This window comes from Numenius arquata, chromosome 6 (assembly GCF_964106895.1).
Source record: "Numenius arquata chromosome 6, bNumArq3.hap1.1, whole genome shotgun sequence".
NCBI classification, from domain to species: Eukaryota; Metazoa; Chordata; class Aves; order Charadriiformes; family Scolopacidae; genus Numenius; species Numenius arquata.
The window spans coordinates 39,980,399-39,999,501 of NC_133581.1; positions in this window are offsets into that span (position 1 = coordinate 39,980,399).

Sequence of the window (19,103 nt, forward strand, 5' to 3'; positions counted from 1 at the left end):
GTAATACCTTCTCTCATCTAAAAACACTGCACCATTTTAAAAAATGCAAAGTCACCTCAACTCATTTTCTACTTGGCAAAACGTCATTCGATGAGCGTAAGAATCTCCTCATTCTATACAAAAGAGATTTTAAGATTTAACTGATCAGCATGTCCAAAATAATAAGCACTCCTCACCTCTTTTCCTCCTTCTCTGCAATGTAACATTTCTACCTTTTATAAAAGGCATATATATGCCATTTATACTCAATTTACAAAGTAACCTACATTTCCAATTCTCAAATCTGTAAATCCATCATATTTCCTCTGAGATGCTATGCATACCCACCTTCTCCCAAATTATTCTTCTCTGTTTAATCCTTCTTTCACCTTAACTTCTTTTTCATTTCATTTAGTTGTTTTATTCTGTTCCAACTCATTTCAAGTTTAGAGAGAAGATTTCCCAACCTGCAATAACTTCCAAACTCACCCAGTCATGGAGATCCTACATATACTTTTTAAAAACAAGTTTTAGAACTTGTTGCTAATAAAAAAGTAACTTTTTGAGCATTTGGTTTAAAAGGATAAATAGAAACTCAGACAGGAGAAATATCAGGCAACTGTTTTCGGGAAGGAAATAGAATGATAGCTTCCTCAAGTACTTGTCTGTGGTTCTGAGGATAAGATTGGTCAAGTACTTCTGGCTCTCAAGAGCTTATAGAATTTTCAAGTGCGTATTGGAGGGAAAAAAAATGCCATTTTTATTTACATCATTGTACATCTTGAGCAATTAATGGTGTAATTATTTTCAAGTACTTTGTTCTTGTAGCATCTTCACATTGCTTTATACCATATACCAACACTTTAAAGGTAACATCTTTTAATAGTAGACCTGGTTTTACTTCCTGAAAATAAATAAAATTATGTCTAAAACAATTAATTAATTAATTAAAAAACAAAGAGTTCTGAAACTACTCTTAGATATTTTAGAAAATATGCAAAAGATAGCATGTTTTATTTGATTCCTATGAATCTCTGATGATGTCATTGTTCTTTTTATAAGTTAGGTCACACTACAGTTAAATATAAAATGAAGATGCCAAACTATGTGAACAAATAGGAAGAACATTCTGAACTACCATTAAACAGCCTGTATCTCAAAAAGTGGTGTATCTAATTATATATGAGTTCTGACTACTCTTCACTACTGGCTTTGCACTGTAATGTGCCTTTGTCGTGGTTTGGGCCGGGTTGGCCAATAGATGCTCTCCCCCACCTCTCATTCCAAGGAGAGGAAGAAGAGAGATAAAGAGATTTATGAATCTAGGAAAAAACTGAACTACTTTCATGAAATATTAATAACAAAATAAAAAGGAAATAATGATATAGATACAACATATGTAAATATACATATATACACAAAATCGTATCAAGCTCCCAGGGAGATGTCACCAGCAGGCACTGGGAAAGTTCCAGACTGGTCTCAGTAACAAATGGGAACTGGATTCCGGAACACACTGATAGGGATGCAAGGTAGACCAACTGACAGGTCTTCCTCAGGCACCGGTCATTAAAGAACAAGAGCCATTGAAGAGGAGCCAACCTGACCCCTTTGGTCCCTCAGCTTTTATCCTGAGCATGGCCGATGGAACACCCTATTGGTCAGTTTGGGTCACCTGACCTGTCCACTCCTCCCCATGGGGTAAACAACCAGGTCAGCTGACCCCGGTTGCCACGGCAACGAGTGTAGGCAAGAGCCTCTCCCACTGAGCAGAGGGTTGTCTCCACTCCACCCCAAACCCAGGCAGCCTTTTATATTTTTTCTTCCATTTCATACTGTTCTGGGAATGCAAAATGTCAAACTATTTCAGTATTTCAAAGTCCGTACAAGACCTTTATATAAATTAAATTATAATAAATAAAAGACTAGCAGAAATAAAAGAATAAATAGGGGAACAAAAAAGGAAACATGATCACATTTTTAAAACTGTTCAATTTCTACAGCTTCTGTCAGGCTTCTGAAAGACCTCTACATGCAGATGTATACCACAGACATCTGCCTGACAGAGAGCCAAAATGTCAATATTTATCTTTCTTTAATTTTATATAGCTGTTTATGAGTTTCCATACTGTAAACTAAGCTCAGGACTGCCAAGAAGGAAAGTATATGCCTAAAGTTTGAGAAAAATCAGCAGCAGCCCACAAATCGTTCTCTTTAACATCTTTATCAACGATCTGGACGAGGGGATCGAGTGCCCCCTCAGTCAGTTTGCAGATGACACCAAGTTGGGTGGGAGCGTCGACCTGCTGGAGGGTGGAAAGGCTTTGCAGAGGGATCTGGACAGGCTGGATGGATGGGCCGAGGCCAACGGGATGAGGTTCAACAAGGCCAAGTGCCGGGTCCTGCACTTGGGTCACACCAACCCCATGCAGCGCTACAGGCTTGGGGCAGAGTGGCTGGAGCTGCCTGGCAGAAAAGGACCTGGGGGTGTTGGTCAATTGTCAGCTGAACATGAGCCAAAAGGGTGCCCAGGTGGCCAAGAAGGCCACCAGCATCCTGGCCTGTATCAGGAAGAGAGTGGTGAGTAGGTCTCGGGAGGTGATCATCCTGTACTGGGCACTGGTGAAGCCCCACCTTCAGGGCTGTGTCCAGTTTGGGGCCCCTCACCACAAAAAAGACATTGAGGTGCTGGAGTGGGTCCAGAGAAGGGCAACGGAGGTGGTGAGGGGTCTGGAGCACAAGTCTTGTGAGGAGCGGCTGAGGGAGCTGGGGGTGTTCAGCCTGGAGAAACGGAGGCTGAGGGGAGACCTTGCTCTCTACAGCTCCCTGAAAGGAGGGTGTAGAGAGGTGGGGGTCCGTCTCTTCTCCCAAGTCACAGGCGATAGGACAAGAGGAAATGGCCTCAAGTTGTGCCAGGGGAGGCTCAGATTGGATAATAGGAAGAATTTTTACACAGAAAGGGTTATTAAGCATTGGAATGGGCTGCCCAGGGAAGTGGTTGAGTCACTGCCTCTGGAGGTATTCAAAAGACAGGTTGACATAGCGCTTAGTGACATGGTTTAGTGATGTGGGTTTTTGTTTGTTTGGTTGGTTTTATATCAGAGTTAAGTTGATGGTTGGACTAGATGATCTTAAAGATCCCTTCCAACCTCAACAACTCTATGATTCTATGAAATCCAGTAATTCAAACCTGAGGTGAACCATAACATACATGGTCATTAACACCATCTGATACTGAGTATCAAAACACGAGCCCACCAAACTTAAGAGGTATGGGAAAGCAGTACCAGTAAATATATTTTATTAAGCAGGAAACAGGAAAATATCTAAATAACAATGATTAGTGTTATTATTAAATTATATTATACAGTGACGATCCTTTATCTAAGAATACTATGTTATATTTCTTTTACCACAGGAAGCCACGTATTTTAATTTACTGGTTATCCCCTGAGATTTACCGTGATTTGTCTTACATTCAGAGTCCCTTGCATTTTCCAGTACAAAAGCACATCAAAACATAGTATATTGACAAATAGCTACTTTGCATTTTCTTCCCTGCAATTTTAGATTAGTTCTCGTCTCCCTTCTCGGGGACCCCAAGAATGGTTGACTACTCTCTTACAACATCACCTTCCAATATAATGTAATAAGGTATCTCTTCTGTCTCTTTGAAAGGGCTTACCCTGGGCATTTGGAGTGAAAAAGAATGTATTCCTCTATTCTCCCCAACAGCTCTCGGAATTCTCTCTATAGCAATCTGTTAAGCTAAATTTCTTTTTAAATTTCACCGCTACACTCAGTTAAGAGGGTTTTGATCTGATCTCGCAGGGAAATCATCTCCCTTTCATCAGAACCCAGCTACCCTCCACAGAAATCCCAGTCCCAGCACTGACAGAGGTGCAGGGATGGACTGAAAGGGCGAAGCTCAGCAGAAGCAGCAGCGTACAAGAGTATAGTGGCAAAAGAAGCTTTAATGCCAGCATCAGCGGTGGGGCTGGAGATACCACAGTGAAAGTGGTAACCTTCAGTGATTCTTGAATGTAGGCTTGTAAAGACACAGCTTTTAGCTGTCTTGAAATAAAGCAGTTCGGACTTAACGTAAATGGTGGAAAAAATCTTCCACATATGAATGCAAAGGGTCTCCTGGTTCCATAGGAGACTGAAGATGAAGAGACTACAGACAGCTATGAAATCTTATCAAAATAATGAGACACAAATAGATACTGGGGGTAATTAACATCAAGGCTTTTTGTACTTAAATGTAGGATTTTTCTGTCACTCCTTATAAAATGATTTGTTATTTTAAACTCCTGTTTCAGGTAATAAGGAAATCAAGCCAGTATTATGAAGAAGTTTTGTAGAATAAAACCAAAGTAATATTAAAAGCAAATGCTAAGTTGAAAGCAATGTATCACCTACAGTAAGCTATTTCCCAGGTTTAATTTAATCTATTCTAAAACGTCAATACAAAATATGTAGTATTATTTAATGTAGCAAAAAAGTTCTGATAAGTACTTGCTATTATAAATCATTAGGAATACACAATCCTTAATGCATCAGTTGAATGGAAAATAATATTGTGAGAAAGGAAGTCAAATTAAATTTATTTAATGCTAAATGCATAGCATTGAAAATGTGGTTAGTGTCACAAATTTATTTAGATTCCATTAAAGAGAAGACAGAATATTTACATAAAAGTAAGGGTCTGCTTCAATGCCTTAATCAGGAAATCAAATTGTGCGTACTACACATGAAGCCACAATTGATTGTAAGCATATTAAAATGTTTTGTTGTTAAATTAACAGGGAAGGTTTGGTTAAAAACCATTGCTTCAATGCAATACAATATAGTGTGTACAAAATGACTAAAGGAAACAGTAAAGAGAACACTAACTTAATTGAAATGATAATTAAAAAAGAGACTGAAGTGTAGCTCCAACATCATCAGGAGAAATAATGTGCATCCATGTCAAAGTTATTTTGTTATAGCAAAAAAGATCAATGAAAAAAATAAATACATACTATCTTTGCTCATCTTGCCCCCATAATGCCTTCTGGTTATTTTAAAGCTTTAAAAGGTACATACTTACAGATTAGAAACGTGAATAGCCTAATACCATAATTTCAAATGAAAGGACATTTTCCATGACTTAACTAAATTCCTTGTTAACTCGCTATTTCCAACATGCTTTCAATAACAAATTCAGCGATGGAGTGAAGATTTTCTCCTTGTGTATTTTTGCTTGCTATGCAGAGTTATGGCCCCAGAATAGCATTAAGCTTTTTCTTGGCAATTTACAGTTTCAAGTTATTTTAGATCCAGTTCAAAGCAAGCTAAGCAAGTCCACTTTTGGCTCAACCACCTACTGACCCAGATTCACTCAAAAAAGTGTACCCTGTGTATGTTGAAAATAAAAAAAATTACTCATGAAGCAAAACTCATCACTACAGCTTATACATGCAGCGTTATATGTAATGGCATTTACATTATCTACAATTCTTTTTTCACTGTATAAAACATGAAATTCACTCCACTGTTATGAGCTATCACAATGACTTATCACTAAATGCAAAACACTCAAAAAGCATGTTACACTGTACATGCAACTCAGATTTAATCTGCACATCATTGTTAGTTTCTCTTAAAAGCAAAGTAAATTTAAATAATATTTTTTAAGATTTCACTAACAAAAATTATCTTCTTAGGAAAGCAGGCAACTCTTAGTAATGTTAACCTGCACTGCTCTCATAGAAATAAAATTAAGAAAAAAAAACACCAAAACCCCACCAACTTTCTGATTCCAGTTCCTATGTAACAATGATGCGATGGCAGAGCTTCTGACAAAGGATTAGAGCCTAAAGAAATAATCCTTTTAGGATATTAAAACAAAACTAAGGATCAAATGACAAAACACTTAAATGTAGTGTTTGATATAAATAAGCAAACGTTGCAAATATTATTTATGGTATACGCAATGCATTCTTTACGAAGGCTTATGTGTTATTTGATTAATGACACACCATCTTCATAATCTGAACTATGTCATATAGGTAAGATTTCTTCAGTCAAATCCTATGTCCTAGTATTTCAGGTAACCATGTCATAGAAAGCTTTTAAAGTTCCACCTAAGAAAAATGCATTTCCTTTCCCCATTATTGGAAGACTGTTTAAAAAAACCCAGTTCTTCCAGTGCTTAAAAGCCTTCTTTAATTTCCAAGCTAAATTTATATTGTGTTAATTTATACTTGTGTTTTCTTGCACTAGCATAAACTCAGTTTACAGAGCTCACTTACTGCCCTAGTCTGTACACAGTGGTGCATCTACAGAAAGCAGCCTTATCACTTGTCAGACTTCTATGCAAGTCTGAGCATGATACGCCGGTTCACAAGCACTTCACTGCAAGAGCCTTACAAATTCTCCACATCCTGCACCAGCTCCCATCCCAATTAAGTCTCTTCAGAAGATCAGGAATCAGAATTATATACACAACACACAAGATGTTCCCACTGTCTTCTATGAAACAAATACTTGCTTTTCTCTCTTGGATCTGCTGTCTGTGATATGTCCTAGGACTGGATTTGTCTTTTTCATGGCCACATTACTCTGGCAGCCAGCAACCATTTTGCAAGGACATAATGCCTCCAAATCTTTTTGCACCTATATCTCTTCAAATTTATAAGCTCCCATCTTATATATAGAAATTCTTATTTTTAGTCCTTTTAGCTTATTATACTTTATCCCATTCTACCACTACAGTATCCCAAGTAAAAAATTCTTCTTGCACATTTTTCTGAATCTCATCATAACACTCCTCTACTTTGTGACCTAAATTTCATTATAATCTATTATCTTTTGTGACATTGTCACTACTGAAAATACCAAGATGAATAACAGATGTAATCCACTGCACTAATGGTGGCTCTCCTTCAGTCCAATACTCTTCCTTGCAGCACAAGTCACCATCACTTCATCACTTCAGCTACTTCCGTTTCCAATGAATGATTCTACTTTTCATCCACATTTTCTTTAGCTCAATATATAATTTTCTGTGCCAAGAAAATGCTGAAAGGAAGTCCAGATACACAGCCTCTCCCAAACTATGTTTCATTAGGAAATTTACTTTCCCTCTTTGAAAGAGTTAATAAGTAAACCTAGAATAATCCAGATCAAACAATCTTTGGCAAACTCATGTTGTATTTATCTCATTTTCCATTTTCATCTAGCTACTTTATTAATTGTCATTTCTTTCAAAATTTGTCCCCATTCTTTACATACTACAAACCAGGGCTGGTAATTATTTCTAATTCTAGCATTCATCTATACTAATCCCAAGAGATTATCCAATTTAGTTCCAAACTGTTTACAATATTGACTGGAAACTATTTAGAAAGCATTTCATTCATCCATAATTTTTCAATTACCTTTATTAATATAAATTAATATATATTATTTTCTTCAATCAGGGAACAGAAACCCATTCACAGAATATGTATTCATGTTTGTATTCTAAAAGTATCCAAAGTGAAATTCCTTTAGTTTTCTATTCAAGTTCACTGTTTCAGTTATATGATTTTATTTTTCTATCCATAAAAACTATCCATCCCCTGCTTTTTCTGGAACAAGGACATAAATTTTGTAGTATTCTATATGTATACTTAATTCTCGTGTAAATTTACTTCTCTTTTCTTCTTGACTTCTGTTCACTTCTGTCACAGGGCAGAAGTAAACATAGTCATGAGACTTGCTTACTATTTACTCCAACAGCCACACCTCCATCTTTACTGCTGCTCCTGTAAAGGCCTAATTTTATAACTGTATGGATTGCTCTGAGCAATTTGAGTGATTTTCTCTTCAGGTACTTCCTGCTGCAGCTTCAGGAGGAAGGGAAGGGCTCAGGGGTCCGGCACCGGGGCAAGTTCTCTGAACCGCTGACATCGAGGAAGAGAGAGAACTATGCAGCAAACTTTCTAATTTATACTGCATGGGACGTTCATGGTATGAATTAATCCTGTTGGCAGCTTGAGTCAAGTGCCCAGGCCTTGCTCTTCCTCATCCCTGCACCTGGCAAGGCTTGAAAACACTGCAACTATGAATCCTAGCCTGTATATTTTTATAGGCTTTATAGCCCAACTGGCTATAAAGTAAGTATTTTCACGAGTTCAGACACCAGTCTCTTCTAGAAGCGCAATTTTCTCAGGCATTACAAGAGAAATTAGTCCAGTGTCACTCAAACCAGGACAGTATATTATCTTTCATATAAATAGCAGTAAATTTTTAAATATCATAACTTCGTAACACATCTGAAGAACAGCTTACCTGCTTCATGACATCAGGAAATAAACACAACTGCATCATGGGCTTGGAGGTTAACAAATAAGTGAAATTAGTAACTATTGAAAAGAAAAAAGATCCCTTTAGATTCATATTCAAATGAAAGTGTTTCACATTCTATAAGAACATCTTCCTTTTGATTTGCCCTTGTATCATAACATTGAGAAAGAAGCTAATTCTTCACCTTAAAATATCACATTTTCTACTTTTTATTGAACTAATTATGGATTTCAATCACTTAATGAAAATATTTTTAACTAACATCTTTCATTATACTTAGATTAGATACAATGTGATCTAGCAATCAAATAATTAAATCAAAAAGTATTTTAGGGTCTGCACTGATGTAATAAGTAACTTGTACAAGACAGTCTCGTTGGGTCCCAGTTCCCCTTCTTAGTATTTGCCAATCTCAGAATTATGTTTGAAGTTGAATTCATTAATATTTACAGATACTATCAAATTTGCAGCTGAAAGATGCTATAAATCTCGAATGCAAGATACAAATCTGCATAATCAATTAAAGTAATTCAGCCATTTATCAGCTTTGTCAAATCATTGTTTCCCCATTTCTAAGCATTACTCCCTGTTCAAAATACCAGTCAAAACTTTTTATTTTTAACCTTATTTTTTTATAAAATGAATACAAGGGTAATATATATTCTTTCGTGTACATTATGGTTTATAAAATTTTTAAACATGTTAAGGAAACCTTACAAAGAAAATTAATTTTCTCTTAATCAAAATATTAAAAGATACTAGAATAATCCCTTAATGCAACTGGAGAAATCACAAATATGGAGAAATGGAGAAAACAAAATACAAATAAAATTAATAGCCCTTTAAAAGAAGCAGAAGAATAAAACTCCCAAAATTTCAAGAAAATTTCTGCTATCTTGCAGAAAACATAAGCTCTCTTTATAACTTCTTAACCTAAAACCATAATTCAGCTCTCATAACAAAATTCGTCTTTGTTCATTTTAGTATTTATTAGAGACAACGTATGTATTGTTCCAATTCCTGCCTTTTGTGAATTCTGGTAATACCTTTAAAAGTATATAACATCATACTTCTCAGAAGTGCCCTCCATTCCTTTTGACAGACAGTATTAGGGAGGCTGGAAGCATTCTGTTTGCTTGTTCAGAATCATTTTAACACTTAAGATGACTGGGTCAGGTAGGGCTTCCCAGAGAAACAGAGACAATCTGCATTCCCTGGAGATATCCTGACCACGCTCAGGTCTAGATGTTCAAGAAACCGTACAGTATGGTAGTCAAGAAAATTCCAGTACAGCAGCTTGAAGCCCAAGCAAACTCAGGGTCCTATGCCCCAGTAGTTATGAAATTTATTTCTATTAAAACAAAAGAAAACAAAACATCACCAAAAAAAAAATATCACCAAACCACAAAGGAGAACGAAGTCCAGTATTAGTACTAATCCTACTTCAACACCACAGCTTTTGGTCAGAGATCAAGAAAAAAAAACAAAAACAAACAAACCCCCCAATTTTAGTAATTTTAATATCACAGACCAAACATTCTCAAAATTATGCTTTATGAACACCTAGTAGTTCAGTTATCACAATGGCACTGGTTCGGAGAGATCCATATCAACAGTATTTGCCAGAGGGGTGTTTATGCTGAAAGTATACACAGGACACTGTCCTTGAAACGGTTTGACATGAGTTAAGAACTAATCAGAAGAAAGAACTTTTTTAAACTAGATAAAAAACTTACACCAACAATAAAAACAACTACTGTTCGAAAATATTAAGCACTCTTTTGGTTTAGATACAGTAATAAATACAAGTGCTTATAATTTTTATAACGTATTACTTTTGAAGGCTTGAAAAAAGATACAGTAATTTCTAAATTTTTTTACAATTGATGCAATTTTAAACAAAAGAGGGAATTGTACCCTGGAAGGAAAAGAGCAGCTTACTTGTCAAATAGATGCAAGACTCTCTGTCAAACACTTGCACAAAAAGTAACTGGTGATTTTTCTTTTAGAAAGATAAAAGACTCAATTGCAGAAACAATACGCTCCACAGAAATTATATATGTGAACTCGTTTTAATAAGAAGTGGATAAAGCGGTCTTCAGTTTTACAGTCCCTTTTAACTATTAAGATAATACATTAACCAGAAACACAGCACAGAAGTTACCTTTGTCTTATCTGAACTAACCAAGTGTCTTTGTAAGATAAAATTATCTTAGCAAATGAACAGGACAATTAAATAAGAGAGAAGGTTTATTTATTCTTGTTTACTTACTGTATTGACTCCATACAACCCTAATCTAATATAGGCATAGTCAAGAATGAATAATAAAAATTCAAACATCAAAGTCTAACGTCAAGGATGATCTTCCTCCAGAGTTAATAGATTAATAATCTACTGATAGTCTTTGGTCATTTGAAAAGAAAATAGAAAGAGTGTGAATCTGTGGAAGCAATATAGTAAATGAACAGATTATGAAAGTTAGCAGGACATAACTTACATTAAAAAAGAAAGGATTTCCAACACTGAATTGCTTCTTACCCTTGAAAACAAAGGCATAACAAAATCTGGGGACTAGGCGTTTAATCTAGATAAATTCAGCTCATGAGGAAGGGACTTCCTAAACATATATATGTATAACAGCTCAAGGAATCAGCCATCGAAACAGATGATTTAATGAGGTAATGGATTCTCGGTTGCTTATTCCCTTTAAATTGAAGCACCAAAAATGCTTACAAAAAATATACAGTAGTTCAATCAAGATGTTGAAATTAATTGGGTTTTCTGCCCTGTGTTAGTCTGATGAACAGAAATGGCTCATCCCTTTCTTAACAAAGCTTAGAACTTATTATTTTCTTAATAGAGTACAGAACTTAATACCTCTAATTCTGTGAAATACTTCTGGAGATCAGGAAACCTCTAAAATAAAAAAGACCAGTCTTCTCAGCCCATCAAGCTGCATATCAAAGCATTAACATGGTCAATAGCCACATAGTATGGCTTATCTCCGGAAAAGATAAAAGTGCTCAGAAGTTTCCTTGAACAAGACTTGGAACATCCTGCTGAACTTTGCTGCTGCTGGTTGACTTCTTCCAGCAGCTGGAGATTTCTATTAACCAACAGCCCCCATGCCAGCATGACCCCGCTACTGGTCACATGATGGGATTCTAAAATGTGAGTTGCATTTAAACTGCATGTAAGAATGGACCCCAAGGCACCCTAGCATGACCTAGTTAAAATGTATTCAAACATGCCTACTGATCTTGCTGATTTTTCAGACAACGTTTTAGCCACAACAGCCAAACTTTAGATTTTGTTTCTCTAAAAGCCACAAAAAAGCCTGATTTTTAAAAATAGGCTAATGCTCTCCAAATTTTCTGGGATATTTCTTTTTAAATCAAGCTGAACTCTTTAGCAGGTAAAAGAAGAAAACTGCTAATTTTCAACATCACTCAGAATACAAAACAATAAGGTAACGACTTTCATACTGCATGTGGTTCCACAGCCAAGAACTTCACAAAGTAAGGAGATTGCCCCAAAACATTACTTTGTTCCATAGTTTTGCATTAGAATACAAATTTATGAGAAGCAGACATAAAAATGTTTTGCTTTCTCTTTCAGTGCGTTTCTGGAACCAAAGTACAGCTGCCTCTTCTGCTTGGGGGAAGTGCAGCTTCTTATTCGGTAGCATAATCTAGATACCTTGGGGAAGGAACAGAGCGGGACAAAAAAGATGGACAACCCTTATCTAATATTTGATGTTTCCATTCTTGTTGGTGCTAAAGCTCTCCACTGAATATTCCCTTCCACCCACTTCCCCATGCCATTCCTTAATGGCTGCAAACATCAGAAGCAAGATTAGATGTAAGATCTTTTTTCTTCTAGCTGGCATCAAAGCAACATGCAAAAAAATCAAGAAACTTAACACCAGCCTGTTCATAACTCAGCTGGACGTTCATAGATCAAGATGCAAAACAGGCAGAGAGCTGCTGAGTTTATAATAGTTATGCAAAAATGCATGGCACTTGGCATCCATAAGAAAACTGGAGTCCTATTTGCAACCAGGAGGTTTTGCAAACTCAACACATAGTCAAGGCAGTAGTGTTCAGAAGCTGGGAAAAAAGAAGAGTCACAGAACTGAGCTAAAAGCCTTCCCCGTTACACGTGGGAGGTTTGGAGACTGCATGATTTGACAACCCAGTAACAGAAATGCCAGAATACAATTTTGAGTGGGCCACATCAGGGAAAGAATGTCTGGAGTGATCATTATCTAAATAATGAGACTTGCTTTGTATCACCATTTTCTAATTTAAATTGAACTGTGTTTTCTGCAGTGCTTTTACTGGAACAAGAAAATTCTTGTTGAAGACTGTAAATACTAATATTGCCATATGATAAAGAAGTATTTCCCTTAAGTTTGATTCCACTGTGCCACAATATATGTATCTTAACATTTAAAAATTCCCCTTGGCACTCCAGTTTTCTTTGAAACACTACTCTGTTTTCAGAGATAAACTTTTATTTTAAGACACTGAAATTTACACACTACAAAGTGCGTAATAAGAGTATCTGATCTATAACTAATGAGCTAATCCAAGTATGGGAAGCCACTTACGTCTATTAGCATATAGGCTCCTGCTGTCTAATTTACACTCATTTACAGCTTTCATAGAGCTCCATGCCACCAAAACTTGATTGCTTCCTGCTTGACCATCACCATGGCTCAAGAGCACCACTGATCTAACATCTATTCTTTTACTTGAAAGTGAAAGAATCAAAAAACTCAAGGTACTATGCACAGTAGTACAGCTATGCATAAAACAGGACTGTGAAACTTGCAAGTCAAAACCTCAAATAAAGTTGCCAATGGCTCTTCCTTTCAAAATTGGTGTGACATATTATTCAGGGAAAATGACAGATGAGTTTAAAACTTACCAAGTTTAACACACCTCTGAAGGTACTAGATTTTTGTCTAACTCCTTTTATATCAAGTATTAAGATTACACTGTTAATCAGAATTCCCATTTTTGTTTATAGCATAACTATCACTAATTCATAAATTTGCTGTCAAACCGTGGTGTTAGAAGCTATCAGCCTTAACTACTGAGCTATTTTCTTTAATACACAAGATGGCTTGGGGTTTTTTCTGTCTGTGTATATAATGTGTGTAGATATATAACTTTATCAACAGAAACAAAAGAAAGTTGTTTGAATTTTTTTCAACAAAATATTTTCTTATAAACTAAACATTCATTGGTCATAAGACCAATTAATTTTGCATATAAAGTCTGTAATTAATTAAAAACAATATGAATACTGTATTGTAAAAAAGAACTTAAAAGCTAAATTTGCATATTTTCTCACATGTACTTCTAGTGAAACCCCATTCAAGTATTTCAGGTTGGTAATAAGGAACATAATATAGGGTTTGAAATTTCCTTTCTAAAAAGGCTAAGCATTAGGAAAAACCTATAGTCATGTGTTCTCCTTACTGTTTCCTAGGCAAGCTTACAATACTATCCACAAAGCAAGCCATTAAATTCATAGAATCACTTCACATAGACTCATTATTTGGGAGAAAAGCAGTATTTTCCTTCGTGGTGACCACGCTCTAATAAGGATGTGATTATATCATGGCCAGCTGCTCCTATGCTTAGTATTCCCCCAGCAGCATCTCACAATTCCTTGAACTTCCAAGTTACGGTATTTCCATGTACTGGCTTTTATGTCAGATATTATCTTCTTGTTCCTACTTTAGGTGTAGGTTTTTGCAGCCTAATTTTAGCAACGTATCAAGACAAATGAAAAGGTGCCCATTATTACCCACGCTGGTACGTGAGAGAGCTCTCCATGGTCCTGAGCAACCTCCTGCAGGAGTCACCTCCTGCGTCCAGCTAAGGCCCAGCCACAGATCATAAATCGAGTGCCACTGTGACAGATAATTGCTTCAGCCAAGTGAGTCTCAGGACAGAATACCCTAGAAAGGTAAAGGTGACTTCAGATGGCATTAGACTTCAGCTCCAAAGGAAGGGAGGAGCATTAAGGGATCTACATGTCTACTCCTGAATTTATTCACAAAAATCAGAAAGCAACAATGAAGCAAGAAAACAACAAAATAAGTCTACTTCACCCACTTGAAAATTACAAACTTACAATTAAAACAAATGGCAGCAGAACCTAAGTGGAAGGCAGGGTCTTCCTGCTAATGCCCTAAACATTACATATACACGATTATCTACCCTGAGGTGTTCAGAAATGAAATACTGTTTTCCAAAGTTGCTTTTGCTAAACACGGATTTTAGACAAAGAAGTACAGTGAACAGATTTTTAAAGACCTTGAGTAATTCTGTCTCTGGGTGTATAGGTCAAGAGGCAGGGAGAAGAAAGAAAATTTTGAGACAGATATGGTACCATAAATCTGATAGTAGACAATACCAACATCAATATTACAAAGAGATTAACTTAACATTTCATGTGTACATTTACTATTTAAAGCACAGGCAGAATGTACTTTTCAAAACACTGTAATAAATAAAACTGTGCTCAAAGGATGTCACATGCTGCTGCTGGTATAATTCAGTCCTTCCATATTCAAAGGACTTATTGTCCCCTGATTTCTACCCCTAACTTAGATCCTGATCCTGCAACTGACATTCACAGAAGCATCCATACACCCAAAGCATCAGCTGCAATCAATATACAAAAATTCTCAGAAACAAAAATAAACAGAACCCCTGACTACCTACACTATTTCACACATCTTCATTTTCCAAAACTGGTCTGAGTTATATCTAATCTTTTCAGAATGATATTCAGTCGACTATTTGGGGAACTATTCATTTTTCCTTTACGTGCATTTGTGTCAGTGATGTCAAACAAGCAAATTATTTACTAAATTCATTTATCACAGGGGATAAAAACACACAATACCAACACCACATTCTCAGTGCAATAGTACCTGGCCTATTTTCTAATCACGTTACAGAGAGTAAAAGATTGAGATTGCCAAAACATCAAAACCCACAGGCTTCATTTAAAATTTAAGTAATCATAAAGCATTACATTTCAAGTTTGTCAGGGGGGAAAAAGCAGATTAAGATATCAAAACTTTTTTTCAAAGTTCAGGGAACACTATATGCTTTAGATTATAAAAATTCTTAATGTTTGCTATTCAAATATCCCAGAAGTGCAGTACATGGAAAAACAGCAACTGAGAATTAGACAAGTAACATTGATGAAGCGCTAACTGATTTTCTCCCCACTCTCCATCTACTACCACAGTTTCAAGACAATACTACCAACATAACAAGCGCTGGAATTCTTTCTTTAGAAAGGATTCCTTATCCTCAGTGGAACTTTTCAGATATACCAGTTCTCCAACAGCTTTGGCCTTCTGCAGATATGCATGCTTTTATAAAGACTGAATCAGCCGCCAAAATTCTGACTGAATTGTATTTTACAACCTTCTTGTTCTCAACCTGCGTAACTTGTAAAGACATCAGAATCAAAATATCTAAGCGTATCATTACAGTATCTCAGATGCGATTCTAACTCTGCCTCTTCTGCTCATAGTTTATTCAAACTTGAATAAACTTATACCGCATACATCTGCTGTTTTCAGATTTTTCATAAAGGCATCAACTTGAAATGAAATATAATACTAATTTGAACACATTTGTAGATTGGGTCCAGTTTTTGAGATGCTGAGAAATAACCATTTCACAAGATGTTGAAAATGCAATGATAATTAGTTCTTCTAAAGAACAGTTCTATGGTTTCTTCAGCTACCTTTTCCGGTGTTGATTAATACCACATAAAAGACTTCAAGACTGTTAGTAGCTGCCACTGCATTTATTTGGAGTAGAATCTTAGCCTTTCCCTTTATGTAGTTAAACATCTTGTATGGCAAAAGGAACATTCACACTGAATTTCTTTCAGAAAATGTATCATAATTTTGTGATAACACTTTTTAAATTCAGAACAAAATTTAAAAGTGTTAAATTCCTTCATTAAACTATAACAACTAGGTTAAATGTGCTGTGCTTTTTTATTTTTACCTAGAGCAGCACTACTAAGCGCTCCTGCCATTGCCATCTTACCTTTCGCTACCACAGTATCTGCTCAACACTAGCGAATGTTGAATCTTTTGCTATGGTCAGCATAACGCTTTGGCAGTTTAAAATAGTTACAGGACTGGTGGCAAGATATTCTACTTCACACTATGATCATCAGTTTTCAGAAGCAGAAGTGATGATGGACATCAGTGTCCATATGTCAGGAGGTCAAAACTGATGTAAGCTTTCCTAAATAAACAAAACCAAAAAGAAGCTACCTGAATGACAGCCAGAAGAATTTTGTTATCTAGGTAGTAAATACATTTCAAATCAATACTAAAGACAGTAACACTGAAGGAAAGAGAGTGAAGGGAAACGTAATGAGGCATGTATGAAAAATTTCATGCAAGAACATGACATTCTACCACTGTAGTAGCCCAGGGTAATTTTATTTGTTAATGATGTTCAGAAACTTATTTTCAAATACCAGGCGGTTGGCAGGCTATTTTTATTTTCCTTTGGAGAAAAGGGAGTGATGGGCATACAATTTATTATTCCAAACTGTCATTGGTTATTTCACAGAAATATGTATAACATTACAAAAAATTTCTTTAATTGATATATATGAAAAACAGTACTTTGTACTTTTATACAGAATCATTTATAAATGGTCTAAATATTTATTAATAGATTTCATACAATTTCTCCAGGAAAAACTCTCTATGCAACAAAGGGTGGAAGAGAAATTACGTACACTGAGTTTATCTCAATGTGATTTGCATAGGTGATTCCAGAGAGAAATAAAAGATTTCAGATCCGGTTCTCATTAACCCAAAAACCCCTTGAGTTTGGGGGTCTTTATTTATTCACTTATTTCAGTAATACACGAGAAGTTAAACTTTTCAAACTACACGTGATGGAATATCCATTTTAAATATACCAGTATACTTTGCTTTTTGTAGCAAAAATACTAGACAGAAGTCTAAAATAGCATTGAGTGATCAAAAATTCAACTCCAGTATTAAAAAAAAACCCAACAAAACACTGTCCTGATTTGCTTTTAATGGATCTGTTAACATTTTCAAAACTGCAAAAGGGATTCCTGATGCTGGCAAAAATAATGGTGTACTGCCAACCAGATCTACAAACAAGAATGTTTTCATTTGTTTCAGATTACTAAATAATAGTAAGTTTTTAAAGAAACTCTGTTACACATAAAAACATTTCTGTGCTGTCAAAAGCTGGAAGAGGCTTTCAAAAAGAATATTATAATATTTGTATTGCAATACACAAAAAGAAATTATATGCGCAATAAGAAGCAACAACTGCCAGACAAAATCCTGCTTCACAGTTCTTTTTCTTAAGCAATGCATATTAAGATCATTATCAAGAAAATGGGAACATTCAAGGCCATTGATCTGAATTACCTTTAGTAGAGTGAGCTGAATTTAACTCCATCTAAAAACTCACCAAAATATCTTAGTCTTCCTTGATCCAGCAGTGAACCTAAAGCATTATTTTGACATCTGTTAAACGTGAACCAGAACAAATGGAACTAAAGTAAAAAATTCGCTGGTTGTTATTTAGGCGCACATGAAAAAATATCAGTTAAATACAGAACAAGGTGGGGGAGGATGGGATGCAAAAACTTCTTTGCTACCAAATTCAACTTTATGAGTGTAAAATACTTTTTTTTAGTCTTTTCACGTAGTCTTCAAGAAGGCTTCCACATACTGTACTGAGTAACACAAATAGCCGTATCTTCATGAAATGCTACGTGTGCTGGTTCATTTAGTGTCATTCAGATTTTTTGTTTTGTTCATCACTTGGCCACAGGAAGACCTCCTCCCAAATCTCATTTCTAACTTTCTTTTAAAGAAGTGGAGAGGAAAAAAAAAAAATAAGACACTTAAAATGTAAACATTATGTCAAGATTATTTAGAACCAAATATAACGCTAAAGTTTCCTATACTGATTCTATTCAGAAAACCTCAAGAGACTCTGCTTTCCAGATAATTTATTCTTAGAATGAACTGCACATGACCCAGCACAGTTCCTTCAGCAGAATAAGATTAATCCTTGCATTACACTCTTCCTATTATGAAAAATAACCATATATGCCTGTTTTTCCATTCCTTTATAGAATTACAAATTCACAAAAAGACTGCTTCTCTTTTCCCAGCAGACCTTCACTTTCTAAAAGCGATTGGTTCAGAGCCTTGCCAACAAGAAGAAATTAATTAACAGTTTATTGATCAGGTCACCTCTAAACTGGCTCTTCTTCAACATACCATACTGAAATACATATTAAGTAACTCTTTTTTTCACAGTTTCTCCAGATTTGCTTGGTACAGAAGTTAAACTTACAGATCTTTTGCCTCAAAGACCAGCTTTGGAACTCTTTTAAAATCAGTTTCTATTACATATACCACCTTCTATTTTTCTGGTACAGAAATCAATATAAGCAATAGTTACACAACAAAGTCAGGTTTATATATACATATGAATAGGATTTGGTGCTACTATAGAACTATAGCCAACTAAGATAAAGTTATATCCTATGAAAGAAGCACTCACATCAGCAGGGAGCAGTGTGGGCCACCATTTCACAGTTCTGTTGAGGAAGCTTTCCCACATACAACACAGGCTTTTGGAACAGTTTGGCACAAGCTTTTTTTCTTAAGTTTTTTTGTTTGTTTGCTCATTTGTTGGTTAGGGGCATTTTATTGCTTTCAGTG